At 36.4% G+C, this 19,446-nt stretch overlaps 1 long non-coding RNA gene across 1 annotated transcript; it reads right to left on the bottom strand.

Annotated features, from left to right (window-relative positions):
• Positions 1-320: 320 nt before the first annotated feature.
• Positions 321-1,008, bottom strand: LOC149513552 (uncharacterized). Its single transcript, XR_016330212.1, has 2 exons — positions 717-1,008; positions 321-652 (listed from the first exon to the last, which is right to left on the bottom strand). It is a non-coding gene; the product is annotated as an uncharacterized LOC149513552 (long non-coding RNA).
• Positions 1,009-19,446: the final 18,438 nt, after the last annotated feature.

The following is a 19,446-nucleotide window of genomic DNA, read 5'->3' as shown; positions in this document are numbered from 1 at the left end:
GTTCAACAGGGATAGGGGCAATGAGATAATTTTTTAAAAGTAATGGGTACAACTCTGTGTAAGACATAGGTATCAGATCAACAGAGATTTTTTCTTTGGTGTTACCGAAGTTTTTCTGTCCTATGATTGGTTTGTTTTGCTGAAAAGATGATAGCTTAGTATTGAAAAACTTTGGGTCGAAGATTGGGTTCAAAAGGTAGTGACCGTATAGCATGCTGAACAGACGATTGTGAAATATGAGTGTAGACACCGGTTTTGTCTGGATCTACTGTTTTTTTAATAATAATAATATTTAACAAAACAAACAAAAAACAAAAAAATAAACAAACAAAAGAAACAGAAATAAAACAAAAGTCAAGGGGTTGGTTCGGCGCCGAACTGGCCCGACCAACTACCCGATCAGCCTCCCGACAAGCCACCAATCACGGACGGTAGGTATGATTTTTCAGTTGAAAAATGAGATTCAAATCTCAGAAAATCTGAGATTTGAATCTCAACAAGCTCTATAAATAGAGCTTGCAAACCAGAAAAAAAAAAAAACGGAGAAAAAAAGAAAGAAGAAGGCAGCTTCTGTAAAAAAAAAAATTCTGCAAAAACACAAAAAAAAAAACAACAGTCCCCTGGAACGGGGAACCCAGCGCCAGAAAGTCACCTGAAAAAAAAAGAGAGAGATCAGCAGATTCAAAAAAAAAAAAAAAAAAAAAAAAAAAGGAGACCGAAACTTTGAGCCCCGATCTACGTCGATCAGGGCTGTTTTCGGTAAAAAGGACACCGGATCTGGAAAGATCGCGTCGAAGAGAACTTCCAGAAGAATTTTCACTTTTCCCGGTCATCGGAAACCACCGTCCAAGACTGCCGGCGGCGAGCCAGACGGCGGCCGGCACGGTGCTCCGGCAACCGACCGGCGACCCTCCCCCAGAGCTCTCTCTCTCCCTCTCTCCCTTTTTTTTTTCTGAAACAGAAGCCAAATGAACCAAAAAAAAAAAAAAACTTCAGCTATATATAGTAAAGCAAAAACTCAAAACGACGTCGTTTAGAGAAAGACCCAAAACGACGCCGTTTCAGCCAAGGAGGATCCGCGCGTCAACCCGCGACCCGACCCGAGATCCGCGCACCCGACCCGCAACCCGCTCCTTTATCAGCTCTGACCGGTCTGTCTAGACCGAACCGAACCGTCGGACCGAATCGAACCGCCGAACCAACCAGACCGAACCGAACCGGTCGTTGACCGGACCGTTGACCGGTCCGGTTCAGGTAAAAAAAAAAATTTTTTTTTTTGAATTTTTCTTATTTTTTATATATTATTTTGTTAATATTTATACATATTAAAATATCTATATTTGTTAGACTAATTGATGAAATTGTGGTTAAATTTTTTTTTTAATAAACTTTAAAAACAATAACATAAAAAATAAATTTAATAATAATACTAAAGTAGTAAAAAAAAATGAAAGAAAAAGAAAATTTTTATCCGACGATGAGATTCAAAGGTATTCCGAGTAGTGATGCCTACGAAATCTCTAGGTGAGAAGATTTTTTTTAAAGTACTACCAGCGTATTGTAGTATTTATAAAAAATTTTCAATACAGTAAAGATTTTCTTTTTTTTTAAAAAATAATAAATAAAAATTGATTAATAAATAAAAAAATATAAGTGATAAAAATAAGAAGCAAAGAAATTTAATCCAATGATGAGATTCTAAAAGTATTCCGAGTAGAGATGCTTTAAGAAATCTCTAGGTGAGAAGATTTTTTTGTAAAATATTACCAGCGTATTGAAATATTTATAGAAAATCTTCAATATGATTAAATTCCTTTTTTTCTTCAAAATTTTAATTAAAATTAATAAAATTAATAAAATAATTAATAAAATTTTTGAATGAGAATAAAATGTGTGCATAAACACAAAAATATTTTGCATGGCATGCATAACATAATTTCTTACGAAAAGTAAATTTAGACCTCCAAAGATGAGATTCTAAAAGTATTCCGAGTAGAGATGCTTTAAGAAATCTCTAGGTGAGAAAGAGTTCCTTTAATGTTACCAACGTACTGGAACATTTTAAGAATTATTTCAATAAAAAGGTTTTGATTTATTTTTCTCGAGAATAATTTTAATAAATAAAAAAATTAAAGAAATTATTTTTCGAATACTGAAAATAAGACTGTTTGTATCAAAATCAAAGGATAACACGTTGTTAATTGGTACCGTTTTTTAACGGGCGTTGTGGGGGTGCTAATCCTTCCCCACACGTAATCGACTCCCGAACCCAGACTGTTTTGCAGACCGTAAAATTATCTTTTTAATAAATTTTAATTAATTTTAAGATTTCATTAAAAGGATATGTTTTAATAGGTGGCCAATCGCACCTAGCCAAAAAAGATTGGTGGCGACTCCATTATTTTTATTTCGTTTCCAAATTCGTCGGGCGGACACAAAACCGTTACGACAGCTTGGCGACTCCGCTGGGGAAGCCTTTTGTTTTCGAGAGTCAGGCCAAAATTAACTACTTGTTATCCTCAAATTTTGATTTAAATAGTCTTAATCAATTTCTTAGTAAAAAAAAGATAAAAAAGAAAAACCAAACAAAACAAAACAAATCAACAATAAAAAGCAAAAAAATTCACATACATTTATCTTACTATGCCTCTTATGTTTTATTTTATATATTGCTTTCAATAAATTAGGATATATTTGCACACAATGGCACGATGCATCTCATACATGAGCTCTATACCCGGGCTCCGTCCTTTATAGGAGGAAGTAAAGTACCTATTGCTCTCGTGAGGTGATAACCTCCGCAATGGCAAGCGAAATACTTCCACTCGAATTGAACCCTTTCCGTTCGTAGCCTGTAATGGGTGAGGATCGGGGTGCCTTACTAGTCCAATATGGACGACAGTGAGGAACAATTTGGGAACCTTTAGACCCTGTCAATCCAAACCCAGCATATAATAAGCCTAGGAAACCAGCCTTATATAGAGCCCCATCTACTTTCTTGTAGAAAATACCTAAGAATAAAAGTTGTGTATAATACGAAACAAAAAAAAAATCTCAAAAACATTAAAAAACAAAAAAAAACAAAAAATGTTTTTTTCAAATCACACTAACTCAATTTTGCATTAATCATATCATACAGTTTTGCATCGAGATATTTGCTCAAGGACACATTTCTCCTAAGAAGTTTCATGGATCCCATAGAACTACAGATTTGCTCATCCTCGGTTAGTGTGCCATGTGAGTCGTATAATGAAGTACATGTCTGGTCAAAAGAGGCTCAACAAAAGAACGGAGATTGTTTGCCTACCGGTTATGTGTCTGAGTTACCCGAAAAAGTGCATTTAGATCTCACACAGAATGATTTAAAAGAGTTAGCTGCTATCTGGGGTCAGTTAAGTGAGGAAAGAAAAGAAAGCTTTTGTAAAAAGTATGGGCAGATTGCATCCCCCATTTCAATAGTGATTGATGAACAGCTGGTCAAAGCAGCTATACAATTTTGGGATCCATCCTATAGATGCTTCACTTTTAATCAGGAAGATTTGGTGCCAACTATCGAGGAGTATTCAATTTTACTCGGGATAGAACTACAATGTCCAGATAAAGTATTTACTCGAAAGCCAAAATCAGGTTACCGTAAAAAGTTAGCCAAGCTTATGGGGGTTAAAGTAGAAACCATTGATTCCTTTGTAAAGTCTAAAGGTGAACATCTCGGCATTCGTTGGGACTTTCTCCGAAACTTCATTCAGGAGCATTTGGATAACGATCAAGGTATGGATGTGTTTGCTCTAGCATTGTATGGCATGATAATCTTTCCAAAGACTTTGGGTTATATTGAGATAACTGTGGTAGACTTTTTCGAGCAAATCAAAACCCAGGCAATTAATCCTGCTCCAGCAGTCCTAGCCGAAACTATCAGATCATTGAATTTCTGTCGACGAAAGGGGAAAGGACGATTCATAGGATGTGCATCTCTATTGTATATATGGGTCAGAAGTCATTTCAAATGTGGGAAGAGTGCATTTTCAAAACCATATCTTCGAAACAAGGTACCAATCGAAGAGTTTTGTAAAAGCCAATGGCCGACGTTAAAGACTAAGGAAGAATGGGTCTTTTTCTTGCGAAAGCTTACTGGGGATAAAATTGAATGGATGGCGCCTTGGATGCCTCGTGTGCCCTTGTTGTATCGTGGAGGAAATGAGCCATGGATTCCGTTATTAGGGCTATGGGGTGTTGTAAGCTACGCTCCATTGATGGTACTTAGGCAATTTGGTGCGAAACAGTTTGTTCCTGCTACTTATGGCCTGGTCCAAGTAGAATTCATTTACGAAGAATCGAATCCATCAAGAACCCCAGAGCAGTTGATCCAAGCATGGAAGAGAACACAAAGAATGAGGTTAGGGCCTCTCATCGATAAAGTCACTTCTGATTACCAGATTTAGAAGGCAATGCGCCTTAGAGATATAGTACTCCCTCCAGATGATAGCTCATATCAATTGGTTAATCTTTCAGAAGAAGTGCAATTATCAGAAGTTGAGCTTATCAAGAAAGAATTAGAAGCTGAAAAAGAAGAAATAAGAAGGGAAAATTTGAGACTTCGCGAGAAGGTAGGGCAATTGAAATATGAAGCGGAGATACAAGGGAGCAAATTAGAAAAAGTCATAAAAGAGCGAGATCTGGCTAATAGTGATTTGAAAAATCTACACCAAGAAAATAAGAGGCTACGAGTTCAATTCAAAACTGGAAAAGTTACCAAGTCTTACCTTAGTCGACAACGAGAAATGGATGAGCTCCGAGAGGGAATAAACCAATGGAAGGGCAAAGCTCAAGAAAAGCAAGAGGAGACCACCAGAATTTTTCAAGAATGTCAGAATTGGAAGGGATTATACTCTACAACTTCAGCAAGATTGGTGGAATGCCAAAATGAAAAGGAAAGGTTGAAAGTCATGCTTGCAAAAGAGAGAAGAAAGCATTTTGAAGTACTGAATGAAAAAGAATCACTTCACCAGGTGATCCAAGGGTTAGAGATAGAACTACAAGACCACAAGAGCCATATTTCAGTAATGATAGATGAGTGGCATAGAAGGGAAAAAGATTGGATCTTTATATGTGATTCAGAGAGGGATGCCCACATGAGATGGAAGGCAGAAAGCCTAGGGAGGCAACAGTACATAGATCACTTGACTAATCAAGTTTGCAAGGCAGTGAAGAAAGCATGGGAGATGGTTGAAAAGGTAGAAGCATTAAGAAAAGAAGTCAATCCCATAGGAGAATATGGACAGCGCCTAGTGAACTTTCTAGATGAGACGAAAGACCATTATGCGCAAGTTAAACGCTTTTATGGATATAACTCTAGGATGTTAAATCCTATGTAATGACAGTTGTATAGGATCAATAAAAATTTCTAATGTTGAAGTTCGTCCAAAAGCAAATATCTCCCACTTGCATTCATGCATCATATGCATCATTTTTCAACACATAACATTCTAATTTTTTTTTTCTCTCAAAACAAAAATTTTGTGGTAATAAAGGTTCAAGAATAGCTCGCCCATCAAAAATTTCGGTCCAACCTACTCGTCATTCATACAATACCAGGACACAGACAAGAATCATGGAGCAAGAACAAGCCAGTAGATTTGAGAGAATTGAAAAAGCTCAAGAAGTACTAAAAGGAGATCTTAGCGTAATAATGGCTATGCTCAAAAAGCTTGACAAGGCAAAAGCAGTGGAAGAAAATCCTAGCCTTCAAGAGCAATCACCAGATATGGTCGATCCTGTCTATCCTCCAGGGTTTGAACCACGACTGAACCAACCTTCACAAGGAACTAGACTACCAGTTCCTACTCTTGGTGGATATCCTAATCCTTATCCAGGAATAACATCCACACCTGCTCCAGGACAATTTCAAAATTTTGTTAATCCCATTATGATGGAAAAACCATCTGAGCCAATCTTAGTACCTGATTTGGATGATCCCAAGGAAAGAGAAAAGCTAGGGATCCAGACACCTGAAAAGGTAGAAGATACTAGTGCCCGGGAGAAGATGAAGTTATTGGAAGAAAGGCTTAGGGCTGTAGAGGGAATGAATTTTTATGGCTCCACAGATGCGGCTGACCTTTGTTTAGTTCCAGACATGGTAATTCCAACTAAATTCAAGGTCCCTGAATTTGAAAAATATGATGGCACAAAATGTCCAATGACCCACATCATCATGTATTGTCGAAAAATGGCAGCATATGCTCGAGACGAGAAGTTGTTAATGCACATATTTCAAGATAGTCTCACGGGTTCTGCAGCTAGATGGTATGTCCAACTAGATAGAACTCGTATTCATTCTTGGCAAGAGCTTACAAAGGCATTCCTTACACAATATCGTCATGTCACGGATATGATTCCAGATCGTCTATCTCTTCAAAGCATGGAAAAGAAAGCAACTGAAAACTTCAAGGAGTATGCATAAAGGTGGAGAGATGTGGCTGCACAAGTCCAACCTCCTCTCACTGAAAAAGAAACAACTATTTTATTTGTGAACACCTTGAAAGCACCATATTATGAGAGATTGATAGGCAATGCAACCAAGAACTTTACAGATATGGTGATATCAGGAGAGATCATTGAAAGTGCCATAAAAAATGGTAAGCTTGATGTGGGAGAGACAAGTGGAGCAAGAAAGAGTGGAGCTCCTAGAAAGAAAGAGAATGAGGCCCAAGCAGTAAATTTTGTGGGGCAACAATTCAGAGGTTTCACACCCTACTCTGTACCAGTCTACCAAACCCATTACCCTTCTGTAAACCATGTTACATCCACCCCCCATTCATATCAACCATACCAGTCATTACCACAACCAGCTTATTCACCTCATTTTCAACCATCATTTCGAACACCCACTTATTCCTATAACCGTCCTGTTGTACCTACAAGACCAGACTGGAGACCTAATAGTAGTCCACGAGCCCCAAGAAATATCCAAGAAAAATTCACTTTCGATCCCATTCCCATGACATATACAGATCTGTATCCTCAACTTGTTGAGAAACATCTGCTTGCTCCTGTTATCATTGAACCTATGAAACCTCCGTTTCCCAAATGGTATGACCCCAATGCACATTGTGATTATCATTATGGGAATCCAGGTCATTCCACTGAGAACTGTACTGCTTTAAAGCGTAAAGTGCAGGGGTTAATCAATGAAGGAGTATTAAATTTTGATACCAGCCAACAAGGGACTCCAAATGTCAATGGGAACCCTCTACCGAATCATACCAGACCATCAATAAATGCTTTGATTGATGGGCAAACAAGCTATGTGAAAAGAAGAATAGAAGAGGTCAAAACTCCTATGGCTAAGGTGTTCGAAGTATTGGTCAAAACTGACATGTTGAAGCCAATAGAACCTCAAAATTACTCTGAAATAATAAACTCAACTGAAAGCTGCAATTATCACAGAGGTGTTCTGGGGCATTCTATCCAGAATTGTCATCAATTTCGTCAGGAGGTGCAAAAATTGATAGATGAAGGTCGAATGGAGTTTTATCAAGAAAGAGGAGAGTTGGTGAAAACTGAAGTGTCTACCATTGATTCAAAGAATAAGTTTGTACATAGACCGGTAACTATCTATTATGATGAAAAGCCAACATCAAAGCTAGAAAAACCCGTCTCTCGACCAGTGGTGACAATTAAAGTTCCTGGCCCTTTTTCATATCAGAATGATAAAACAGTACCTTGGAAGTATGATTATGATGTCGTAGTTAACCCAGATACTGCCAACATAACGGGTGTAGGAGGCATAACTCGAAGTGGGAGGTGTTATACCCCAGAAGCTCTAGAAAAAGCTAGAAAGGAGAAAGCCAAAGTAGGAGAAGAAAATGAAAATCAGAGTGGTCTTGACACAACCCTAGAAAAAGAATGGCAGAAGCCAGTATCTGAAAGTGAAGCAGGTGAATTTTTGAAGTTAATAAAACATAGCGAGTATAGCGTGGTAGAACAGCTGAACAAGATGCCAGCTAGAATTTCGCTATTGTCATTATTGCTCAGTTCAGAGTCACACCGTAATGCTTTGCTGAAAGTGCTAAATCAAGCATATGTGTCTCACAATGCTTCTGTTGAATATGTGGAACAGCTTGTTGGCAATCTGACGATTTCAAACTATATCTCTTTCAGTGATGAAGAGATTCCTCCTGAAGGTAGAGGAAGTACCAAGGCTCTTCACATTACTGTGAAATGTAAAAGTCATATAATGGCTAAGGTTTTGATTGATAATGGTTCATCCATCAATGTTATGCCTGTGACTACTTTGACAAAACTTCCTGTTGATGGATCTTATATGAAACCTAGTCATATGATAGTGAGAGCCTTTGATGGAACCAGAAGAGAGGTGCTAGGAGATATAGAAGTGCCATTGCAAATTGGCCCATGCATTTTCAATGTGAAATTTCAAGTTATGGACATCTCTCCTTCATACAGTTGCTTATTGGGTAGGCCGTAGATCCATATGGCAGGTGCTGTTCCATCCTCATTACATCAAAAAGTCAAATTCATTGTTGAAGGGAAGCTAACATGTGTGGCAAGAGAAGAAGATTTATTGGTAACTCAACCGATAAATACTCCTTATGTGGAATCGACAGATGAAGCTTTAGAATGCTCTTATAGATCCTTCGAGATTGCCAATGCAACATATATAGCTGAAGGATCTAAATTATATTCACCACACTTATCTACGACTACTAAAATGGTAGTCAAACAGCTTACCAAGATGGGATGGCGACCTGAAGCTGGACTTGGGAAGAACTTGCAAGGAATCACGAAGTCATCAGTCATATATGAAAAGAGAGACAGATTTGGCTTGGGATATAAACCAACAAGAGGGGACAGAACAAGAATGGTGAATGAGAAAAGAGATAAGAGGATAGCTAATCTTAAGGGATATGAGCTGGAGTCAGAGCCTATAGTCATTCCACACCTCTATGATTCTTTTCATTCAGGAGGATACATTTATTCAGATTTACCGAGAGCCTCAAGTGCAGGATTCACGGAAAAATTTTCAGAGCTGGCCATTCAAATGGTGGATGATGGGGAAAAGAAGAGTCGAAGTGAAGAGTTGTTCGTGTACCCTTGTCCTTCAGATTTTGAGCTGGATAATTGGAAAGTTATGGAGCTGCCTGTTATTTTTAAAACTTTGGAAAAGTAATGTGAAACTTTAAATCCCTAATTACTTTTTATTAGGAGATCTTTTATGGTGTGTTTATGTTTGTCATTTTAATAAAAGACTTAGAAGATGCATCCATATTTTTTCTATTGTTTTTATCTTCATTTTACCTTTCATTCTTTTCTTTCCTACATTTTCTTGTCATTCCATCTTTGTGTGCCAATATTTTCTTCATCTTACCCTTTGCAGGGTCCCAAACAATGAACATGAAGATAATCATGGCAATAATCTCGGATTTGATTTTGAAAACTTAATTCATGTTGATGAACTTGATAATGAGGAAGATTCAGATAACTACACATTGCCTCTTGATTTGTTAAAATTAATAGAACATGAAGATAAGCCAATTGAACCCCACCAAGAAATTACTGAATCAGTAAATTTGGGAGGTGGTGAGAACAAAAGAGAGGTCAAAGTTGGTACATCTCTTTTACCAGCTGAAAGACAGAAGCTAGAAGAGCTACTCCGAGAATATGTAGATGTGTTCGCATGGACTTATCAAGATATGCCAGGACTCAGCACTGATATTGTAGAGCACAAGTTACCTTTAAAATCAGGATGTAAGCCGATACAGCAAAAGCTAAGGCGCATGAAACCAGAGATGCTGCTGAAAATTAAAGAGGAAGTGAAGAAACAATTCGATGCTGGATTTTTGGAAGTGGCAAAATATCCTGAATGGATAGCCAACATAGTGCCAGTTCCTAAGAAGGATGGAAAAGTGAGAATGTGTGTCGATTATCGAGATCTGAATAGAGCAAGCCCTAAGGATAACTTTCCTTTACCTCACATCGATACTCTAGTGGATAATACTGCTAGGCACTCCACGTTTTCCTTTATGGATGGTTTCTCAGGCTATAATCAGATCAAGATGGCTCGAGATGATATGGAGAAAACTACATTTGTGACCATGTGGGGAACATTCTGTTACAAAGTCATGCCTTTTGGGTTGAAAAATGCTGGTGCTACTTATCAAAGAGCAATGGTGACTCTTTTTCATGACATGATGCATAAAGAGATAGAAGTGTATGTGGATGATATGATTGCAAAATCTCGTGAAGGAGAGGATCATATCGTCAATCTCAAAAAGCTGTTCGACAGGTTGAGGAGATTTCAGTTGAAGTTGAATCCTGCCAAATGTACATTTGGAGCCAAATCAGGAAAACTATTGGGCTTTGTAGTCAGTGAAAAAGAAATCGAAGTGGACCCGGAAAAGATACAAGCCATCCAAAACTTATCTCCTCCTCATACCTCAAAAGAAGTGCGAGGTTTCTTAGGGAGATTAAATTATATTGCTCGCTTCATCTCTCAACTCACTTATAAGTGTGATCCTATTTTCAAGCTTCTCAGAAAACATGATCCTGGAGAATGGAATGACGAATGCCAAGAAGCTTTTGATAAGATCAAAGAATACTTGTCAAATCCACCTGTGTTGGTGCCACCAATGCCAGGAAAACCTTTGATTTTGTACTTGACAGTGCATGAAAATTCAATGGGATGTGTGCTGGGGCAAAGAGATGAAACTGACAGGAAAGAACGAGCAATTTACTACTTGAGCAAGAAGTTCACTGATTATGAGTCAAAGTATTCACCATTAGAGAAGATGTGTTGTGCATTAACCTGGACAGCTCGAAGGCTGAGACAATACATGCTTTATCACACTACTTGGCTCATAGCAAAACTGGATCCTATTAAGTATGTCTTCGAAAAGCCCTCATTGACAGGAAGAATAGCACGATGGCAAGTTATGCTTTCAGAATATGATATCATTTACGTGACTCAAAAAGCTATTAAAGGGAGTGCAATAGCTGAATTCCTTGCTGATCGTGCAGTCGAAGATTATGAGCCAATGAAATTAGATTTTCCTGATGAGGATGTGATGGCCATTGAAAAAAATGAACCAGTTGAAAAATCATGGAGGATGTATTTTGATGGAGCTGCTAATGCTTTGGGTCATGGTGTTGGGGCAATTTTGATATCTCCTGATGGACATTATTACCCCATCACAGCCAGATTAAATTTTAATTGCACAAACAATGTGGCTGAATATGAGGCCTGTGTTATGGGTCTACAAGCAGCAATTGAAAAGAAGATCAAAGTGTTAGATGTGTTTGGAGATTCAGCTTTAGTCATCTATCAGTTACGAGGTGAATGGGAAACAAGAGACTCTAAGTTGATTCGGTACCATAAATACATCTCTGAGTTGGTTAAGCAATTTAAAGAAGTTCAGTTTGAGCATCTACCCAGAGAGGAAAACCAAATTGCTGATGCACTGGCTACTCTAGCTGCAATGATCAAAATAGATGCAAATACTGAAATCCAACCCATCAAGCTGGATGTGAAAGATATACCAGCACATTGCTCAGGTGTTGAAAAAGAAATTGATGGAAGGCCATGGTATCATGACATCATGCAATACATTAAAAGCCAGCAGTACCCAGAACATGCAACAGAAAATGATAAAAGAACTATTAGAAGATTGGCTATGAATTTCTTCATTGATGGAGATATCCTTTACAAAAGAGGTCGAGATCAAGTGCTCTTAAGATGTGTAAATGCAGCTGAAGCAAAGAAGATTATTGAAGAAGTGCATGATGGAGTTTGTGGGGCACATGCAAATGGTCATATGATGGCTAGACAAATTATGAGGGCTGGCTATTATTGGTTGACAATGGAGAGTGACTGTATTGATTATGCTAGGAGATGTCATAAATGTCAGATTTATGCTGACAAGATTCATGCTCCACCATCAACATTACACGTTCTAGCTCCTCCCTGGCCATTCTCAATGTGGGGTATGGATGTCATTGGTCCCATTACTCCAAAAGCTTCGAATGGGCATAGATTCATTTTTGTGATGATTGATTACTTCACCAAATGGGTAGAAGCTGCATCATATGCTAGTGTGACCCGATCTGTGGTATGTAAGTTCATAAAAAGAGAGATAATATGTAGATATGGGCTTCCAGAGACAATTATTTCTGATAATGCCAAAAACTTGAACAACAAAATGATGAATGAAGTATGCACTCAGTTCAAGATCCGCCATCGTAATTCGGCACCATATCGTCCAAAAATGAATGGGGCAGTGGAGGCTGCGAATAAGAATATCAAGAGAATCCTGGAGAAAATGACTGAAACTTACAAAGATTGGCATGAAAAGTTGCCTTTTGCCTTGCATGCTTATAGAACATCAGTCAGAACATCTACTGGGGCCACACCGTTCTCTTTGGTATATGGAATGGAAGCTGTGCTACCGATCGAAGTGGAAATTCCCTCACTGAGAGTCCTGATAGAGGTAGAGTTAGAGGAAGCAGAATGGGTTCGAAATCGCTACGAGCAGTTAAACCTCATTGAAGAGAAAAGACTGTCAGCACTTTGTCACGGTCAATTATATCAAAAGAGGATGATGAGAGCACATGACAAGAAAACTCGTCCCCGTTGCTTTAGGGAAGGAGACTTAGTGCTAAAAAGATTCCTTCCAAATCAACATGATAATCGAGGGAAATGGACACCAAATTGGGAAGGCCCGTATGTGGTGAAAAAGGCCTTTTCTGGTGGGGCATTGATTTTGGCAGAAATGGATGGAGGTGATTTGCCTACCCCAATAAATTCAGATGTTGTGAAGAAATATTTTGCTTAAAAAAAGAAAAAAAAAAGAAAAAAAATGATGACTTATCTAAGTTGAAAACCTGAAAAGGCGGCTTAGATGTGAAGCAAAAGCATCATCAAGAAAAGATCCCACAATGCAGGGGCAAGTGTAGTTTGACGAACTTTGAATAATCAAGAAAGTCATCTGATTTAGTTTTAGAGAAAGAATCTGAGAATATTTTGTTCATGATTATCTTGTGATCATTCTTTTGACACCTTTATTTCAACTCAAACACTTTGACATACACTTGGTATCAGCCATAGAAAATACATTATCCTTCATTTGAAAATAATGCCTATCCTTTCCTTTATCCTTATTCGATATTTTTTGTCCATCAGAGAAATGTGATTGCATTTTATTTGTCTTGAACTTAAAATGATGAAAAGAAAAACAAAACATGAAAGATCTTAGCATTACTTTTAAAGTTGACAAAGGCAAATGAAAAAGGATGAGAAAAGCATGACAAGTCATTGATGTTGTAGACTTTTGAAAAAAAATATTGTGGTCAGATGTTGAAGACAGATTGGTCATATAAGAATTCAGATAAAAGAAGCCGAAAGCGAGAGATTTCGAGAACCTTTTTACTACAATGAACGATTTTGATTGCATTACATGCATTGCATCATGAGCACTCAGTACATGCATCCATGAGAAGTTGTAACCCAGATAGAAATTTTCCATTTCTTAATGAAAAAACAAGATTTTGGTAAAGACAATGATCAAACAAAGGAATTCAAAAGAGGAAATTTACTTGTTCAAAGATGAGAACTCAAATTTGAAAACAGAAGATGAAATTTTAAAGTTGTGGAGCCTCTGCTGAGAGGAGCTTTTCCAAGATGAATTTTAAAGTTGTTGAGCCTCTGCTGAGAGGAGCTTTTTCCAAGATGAATTTTAAAGTTGTTGAGCCTCTGCTGGGAGGAGCTTTTTCCAAGAGAGATTTTAAAGTTGTTGAGCCTCTGCTGAGAGGAGCTTTTTCCAAGAGAGATTTTTAAAGTTGTTGAGCCTCTGCTGAGAGGAGCTTTTTCAAGAGAGATTTTTAAAAGTTGTTGAGCCTCTGCTGAGAGGAGCTTTTTCAAGATGAATTTTAAAGTTGTTGAGCCTCTGCTGGGAGGAGCTTTTTCCAAGAGAGATTTTTAAAGTTGTTGAGCCTCTGCTGAGAGGAGCTTTTCCAAGATAAATTTTAAAGTTGTTGAGCCTCTGCTGAGAGGAGCTTTTCCAAGATGAATTTTAAAGTTGTTGAGCCTCTGCTGAGAGGAGCTTTTTTCAAGAGAAATTTTTAAAAGTTGTTGAGCCTCTGCTGAGAGGAGCTTTTTCCAAGATGAATTTTTAAAGTTGTTGAGCCTCTGCTGAGAGGAGCTTTTTCAAGATGAAAATTTTAAAGTTGTGGAGCCTTTGTTGATAGGAGTTTTTTCAAATAAGATTTTCAGATGAGATTTTAAAGTTGTTGAGCCTCTGCTGAGAGGAGCTTTTTCAGATGAAATTTTAAAGTTGTGGAGCCTCTGCTGAGAGGAGCTTTTCCAAGATGAATTTTAAAGTTGTTGAGCCTCTGCTGAGAGGAGCTTTTTTAGATGAGATTTTAAAGTTGTTGAGCCTCTGCTGAGAGGAGCTTTTTTAGATGAAATTTTAAAGTTGTGGAGCCTCTGCTGAGAGGAGCTTTTCCAAGATGAATTTTAAAGTTGTTGAGCCTCTGCTGAGAGGAGCTTTTCCAAGATGAATTTTAAAGTTGTTGAACCTCTGCTGAGAGGAGCCCTTTCAAAAATAAAAAAAAAAAAAAAATCAAATCATGATTTATCTTCGGACAAAATCGTCGTCTTTGTCTTTGCCCTATTCCTGATTCTCAGTAATGTGCAAAGAGGGGCAGCTGTAGACACCGGTTTTGTCCGGATCTACTATTTTTTTAATAATAATAATATTTAACAAAACAAACAAAAAACAAAAAAATAAACAAACAAAAGAAACAGAAATAAAACAAAAGTCAAGGGGTTGGTTCGGCGCCGAACTGGCCCGACCAACTACCCGATCAGCCTCCCGACAAGCCACCAATCACGGACGGTAGGTATGATTTTTCAGTTGAAAAATGAGATTCAAATCTCAGAAAATCTGAGATTTGAATCTCAACAAGCTCTATAAATAGAGCTTGCAAACCAGAAAAAAAAAAAAACGGAGAAAAAAAGAAAGAAGAAGGCAACTTCTGTAAAAAAAAAAATTCTGCAAAAACACAAAAAAAAAAAACAACAGTCCCCTGGAACGGGGAACCCAGCGCCAGAAAGTCACCTGAAAAAAAAAGAGAGAGATCAGCAGATTAAAAAAAAAAAAAAAAAAAAAAAAAAAGGAGACCAAAACTTTGAGCCCCGATCTACGTCGATCAGGGCTGTTTTCGGTAAAAAGGACACTGGATCTGGAAAGATCGCGTCGAAGAGAACTTCCAGAAGAATTTTCACTTTTCCCGGGCATCGGAAACCACCGTCCAAGACTGCCGGCGGCGAGCCAGACGGCGGCCGGCACGGTGCTCCGGCAACCGACCGGCGACCCTCCCCCAGAGCTCTCTCTCTCCCTCTCTCCCTTTTTTTTTTCTGAAACAGAAGCCAAATGAACCAAAAAAAAAAAAAACTTCAGCTATATATAGTAAAGCAAAAACTCAAAACGACGCCGTTTCAACCAAGGAGGATCCGCGCGTCAACCCGCGACCCGACCCGTGATCCGTGCACCCGACCCGCAACCCGCTCCTTTATCAGCTCTGACCGGTCTGTCTAGACCGAACCGAACCGTCGGACCGAATCAAACCGCCGAACCAACCAGACCGAACCGAACCTCCGAACCGAACCGGTCGTTGACCGGACCGTTGACCGGTCCGGTTCAGGTAAAAAAAAAAAAATTTTTTTTTTGAATTTTTCTTATTTTTTATATATTATTTTGTTAATATTTATACATATTAAAATATCTATATTTGTTAGACTAATTGATGAAATTGTGGTTAAATTTTTTTTTTAATAAACTTTAAAAACAATAACATAAAAAATAAATTTAATAATAATACTAAAGTAGTAAAAAAAAATGAAAGAAAAAGAAAATTTTTATCCGACGATGAGATTCAAAGGTATTCCGAGTAGTGATGCCTACGAAATCTCTAGGTGAGAAGATTTTTTTTAAAGTACTACCAGCGTATTGGAGTATTTATAAAAAATTTTCAATACAGTAAAGATTTTCTTTTTTTTAAAAAAATAATAAATAAAAATTGATTAATAAATAAAAAAATATAAGTGATAAAAATAAGAAGCAAAGAAATTTAATCCAATGATGAGATTCTAAAAGTATTTCGAGTAGAGATGCTTTAAGAAATCTCTAGGTGAGAAGATTTTTTTGTAAAATATTACCAGCGTATTGGAATATTTATAGAAAATCTTCAATATGATTAAATTCCTTTTTTTCTTCAAAATTTTAATTAAAATTAATAAAATTAATAAAATAATTAATAAAATTTTTGAATGAGAATAAAATGTGTGCATAAACACAAAAATATTTTGCATGGCATGCATAACATAATTTCTTACGAAAAGTAAATTTAGACCTCCAAAGATGAGATTCTAAAAGTATTCCGAGTAGAGATGCTTTAAGAAATCTCTAGGTGAGAAAGAGTTCCTTTAATGTTACCAACGTACTGGAACATTTTAAGAATTATTTCAATAAAAAGGTTTTGATTTATTTTTCTCGAGAATAATTTTAATAAATAAAAAAATTAAAGAAATTATTTTTCGAATACTGAAAATAAGACTGTTTGTATCAAAATCAAAGGATAACACGTTGTTAATTGGTACCGTTTTTTAACGGGCGTTGTGGGGGTGCTAATCCTTCCCCACACGTAATCGACTCCCGAACCCAGACTGTTTTGCAGACCGTAAAATTATCTTTTTAATAAATTTTAATTAATTTTAAGATTTCATTAAAAGGATATGTTTTAATAGGTGGCCAATCGCACCTAGCCAAAAAAGATTGGTGGCGACTCCATTATTTTTATTTCGTTTCCAAATTCGTCGGGCGGACACAAAACCGTTACGACAATGAGATGGTGGATATGGGTTCAGGTGTGAAATTCTTTGTGGTTGCATGAAAATTGGGGGCCTAATCTTAGGTACTTGGAAAAGGGTTGAAAATGGTCATAAGAAGGATTTGGGTATGAGTTTGGACTCAGGATAGTTTGTGGAGGTTGTTTGAAGCCAGCTGGCTTATTTTTGAAAGTCAAACTTTTGATCTCAGTCATTTGCATGGCCAGTTCACCCATTCCTCTCTTGAGTTCGCCCAAACCTTGGTCATTGTTCAAATCACCTAATGCTTTAGCATGCTCTGGCAGAGTGCTGAAACTAATGAGAGCCAATTGACCTTGACTTGATGAAAGTGACAACGGTATTTGAAGAGCAACTAACTCAACTCCATCACTACCTTTAACCATTTCTATCAATTGAGCCATCTGTTATTTCATCTCTCAAAGCTCAAGCCATAATTCCTCTTGATTCAATTTCAAAGCACTAATTCTTGCTTCCAATTGTTCTCCCATATTTTCGTTACTCTGATTCCCACCAAGACAGACATTTTATTCCAGGACTTAGATAAAAAATTCTAGATTACTACCCTTATTGAATGAATATCACAAAAATAATGACACACGAAGTATGAATACATGAATACGATAGCTAAAGAATGTCATGAAATGCGTATATGCCTATGACAATGAATTTTTATATGTACAAATGACCCAAATGAAATTTTTTATCAACCATGAATGTGCATGTAAGGAATATTATGTTGTAGGGATAATGGGATATAAAATGCAATGTTTGTTCCATATGACCCTACCATTCATGAATTTATATGCATGAAATGCAATGACATGTTTATATGAATGATGAGATGCATTCCTATGACTAATACAGCATACTTGTATGGAATGCATGAACCTATCAAGTGCATGTGTATATTTTTACATGGAATGCAATGCTTGTATTATGCCAACCTAGTGAAACTGACATTACCTTTTATGATGCATATGGGATGTGATACATGTATTATTTTTTATGATGTATGAAATGCAAAAGATGAAACAAAATAAAAAAAAAATTTTAGAGGAAAAAACAAAATAACTAGGACATGAAAATTGATTTTTTTATTGGGCCAATAAACAAAGAATTTAAGAAAAATCTTTTTTTTTTTTGAAAACCTTTTTTTTTCTTTTTTTTTTTTTTGGCTTGTTGGATAATGCTTTTAAAAAAAATCACTTTATTCTAAAATATTTTATGAAATTGTAAAATTTGAACAATTACCAAATGAATGAACTACATGTAAAGAAAAAAAAAATTTTTAAGAAAATGCTTTTCATTTATCATCCATTTTTGGTTATTTTTATAAAAAGATCAGCAAGATTCATATGGCTTGCGATATGCTGGGTTAAGGTTTATGCGTCTAACGGTTCCCAGACTATTCCTCACATCGTCGTCCATTATTGACTAGTAAGGTTCCCCTACCGTCACCCATTACAAGTTACTAACGAAAAATGGTTCAATCTGAGTGAAAGTGTTTCATTAGCAAATGCGGAGGTTTTCACCTCACGAGAGTGTAGCTACTTCAGTTTCTCTTAAAAGGGAAAGAGCCCGGGTCTAGAGCTCATGCATGCGAGCAAATATGCAAAGTGTATGCAAAGTAATGTATTAATCAAAATAACATGAATAAATCATAAACACAAAATCAAAATAAAGTAATAGCTAACAAGCAATTTATTTTATTTATTAACTTGTATGTATATATTTTAAAAAATTAAAATAAAGAAAATTAAATTAAATATCAAATAAAACCAATTAAATCTAACAGCTATTAATAGCGCATAACTAAAATTTGGCTTGACTCTCAAAATTTTTCAACGGAGTCGTCAAGCTGTCGCAACGATTTTGGGACCGTCAGACGTGAAAGAGTTTTAAAATCGAAATAAATGAGGGGAGTCGCCACCAATCTTTGTTAGGGTGTGATTAACCACCCAAAAGTTTATCTTTTTAATAAAACTATAAAAATGGATTTAAAATTTATCAAAAAGATAAATTTTGATCTACGAAAAATCAGGTTGAGTTCGGGAGTCGGTACGTGTGGGGAAGGATTAGCACCCCCACAACGCCCATAAATTGGTATCATTTAATTACGCGCTATTTTCGGAGTTGGATAAAAATGGTTTTAATTTGAAATTTAACAATAATTTCCTTCATTTGGAAAAATAAAATTTTGTTAAAATTTTTATTTAGAAATATTGAGAAAATCTTTAAGTTAAAGAATTATATTAAAATTCTCCAATATCTATGCAGAATTTAAAATAACTCTTTTTGCTTAAAATTTAACACAATAATCCTTAAAACAAAATAACAATCTTTATAGAAAATAAATGTTAGTGACTCTCCAACATTTAGACAGAGTACTAAAAATTATTTCCTTCGAAATATTATTTTTATTTTATTTTATAATATCACAGTTTTTTTTAAAAAAAGGTATTATTTATTTTTTAATTATAAAATATTTTATCATCAAATAGTAAATAAAAATTAAAGATAAAATAATGTAA

Source organism: Durio zibethinus, chromosome 19, assembly GCF_047325235.1.
Source record: "Durio zibethinus cultivar Kanyao isolate XHJ-2024 chromosome 19, ASM4732523v1, whole genome shotgun sequence".
In the NCBI taxonomy this organism is placed as follows: Eukaryota; Viridiplantae; Streptophyta; class Magnoliopsida; order Malvales; family Malvaceae; genus Durio; species Durio zibethinus.
The sequence above is the reverse complement of the archived record's forward strand: the minus strand, read 5'-3'. Positions and strand labels throughout refer to the sequence as shown.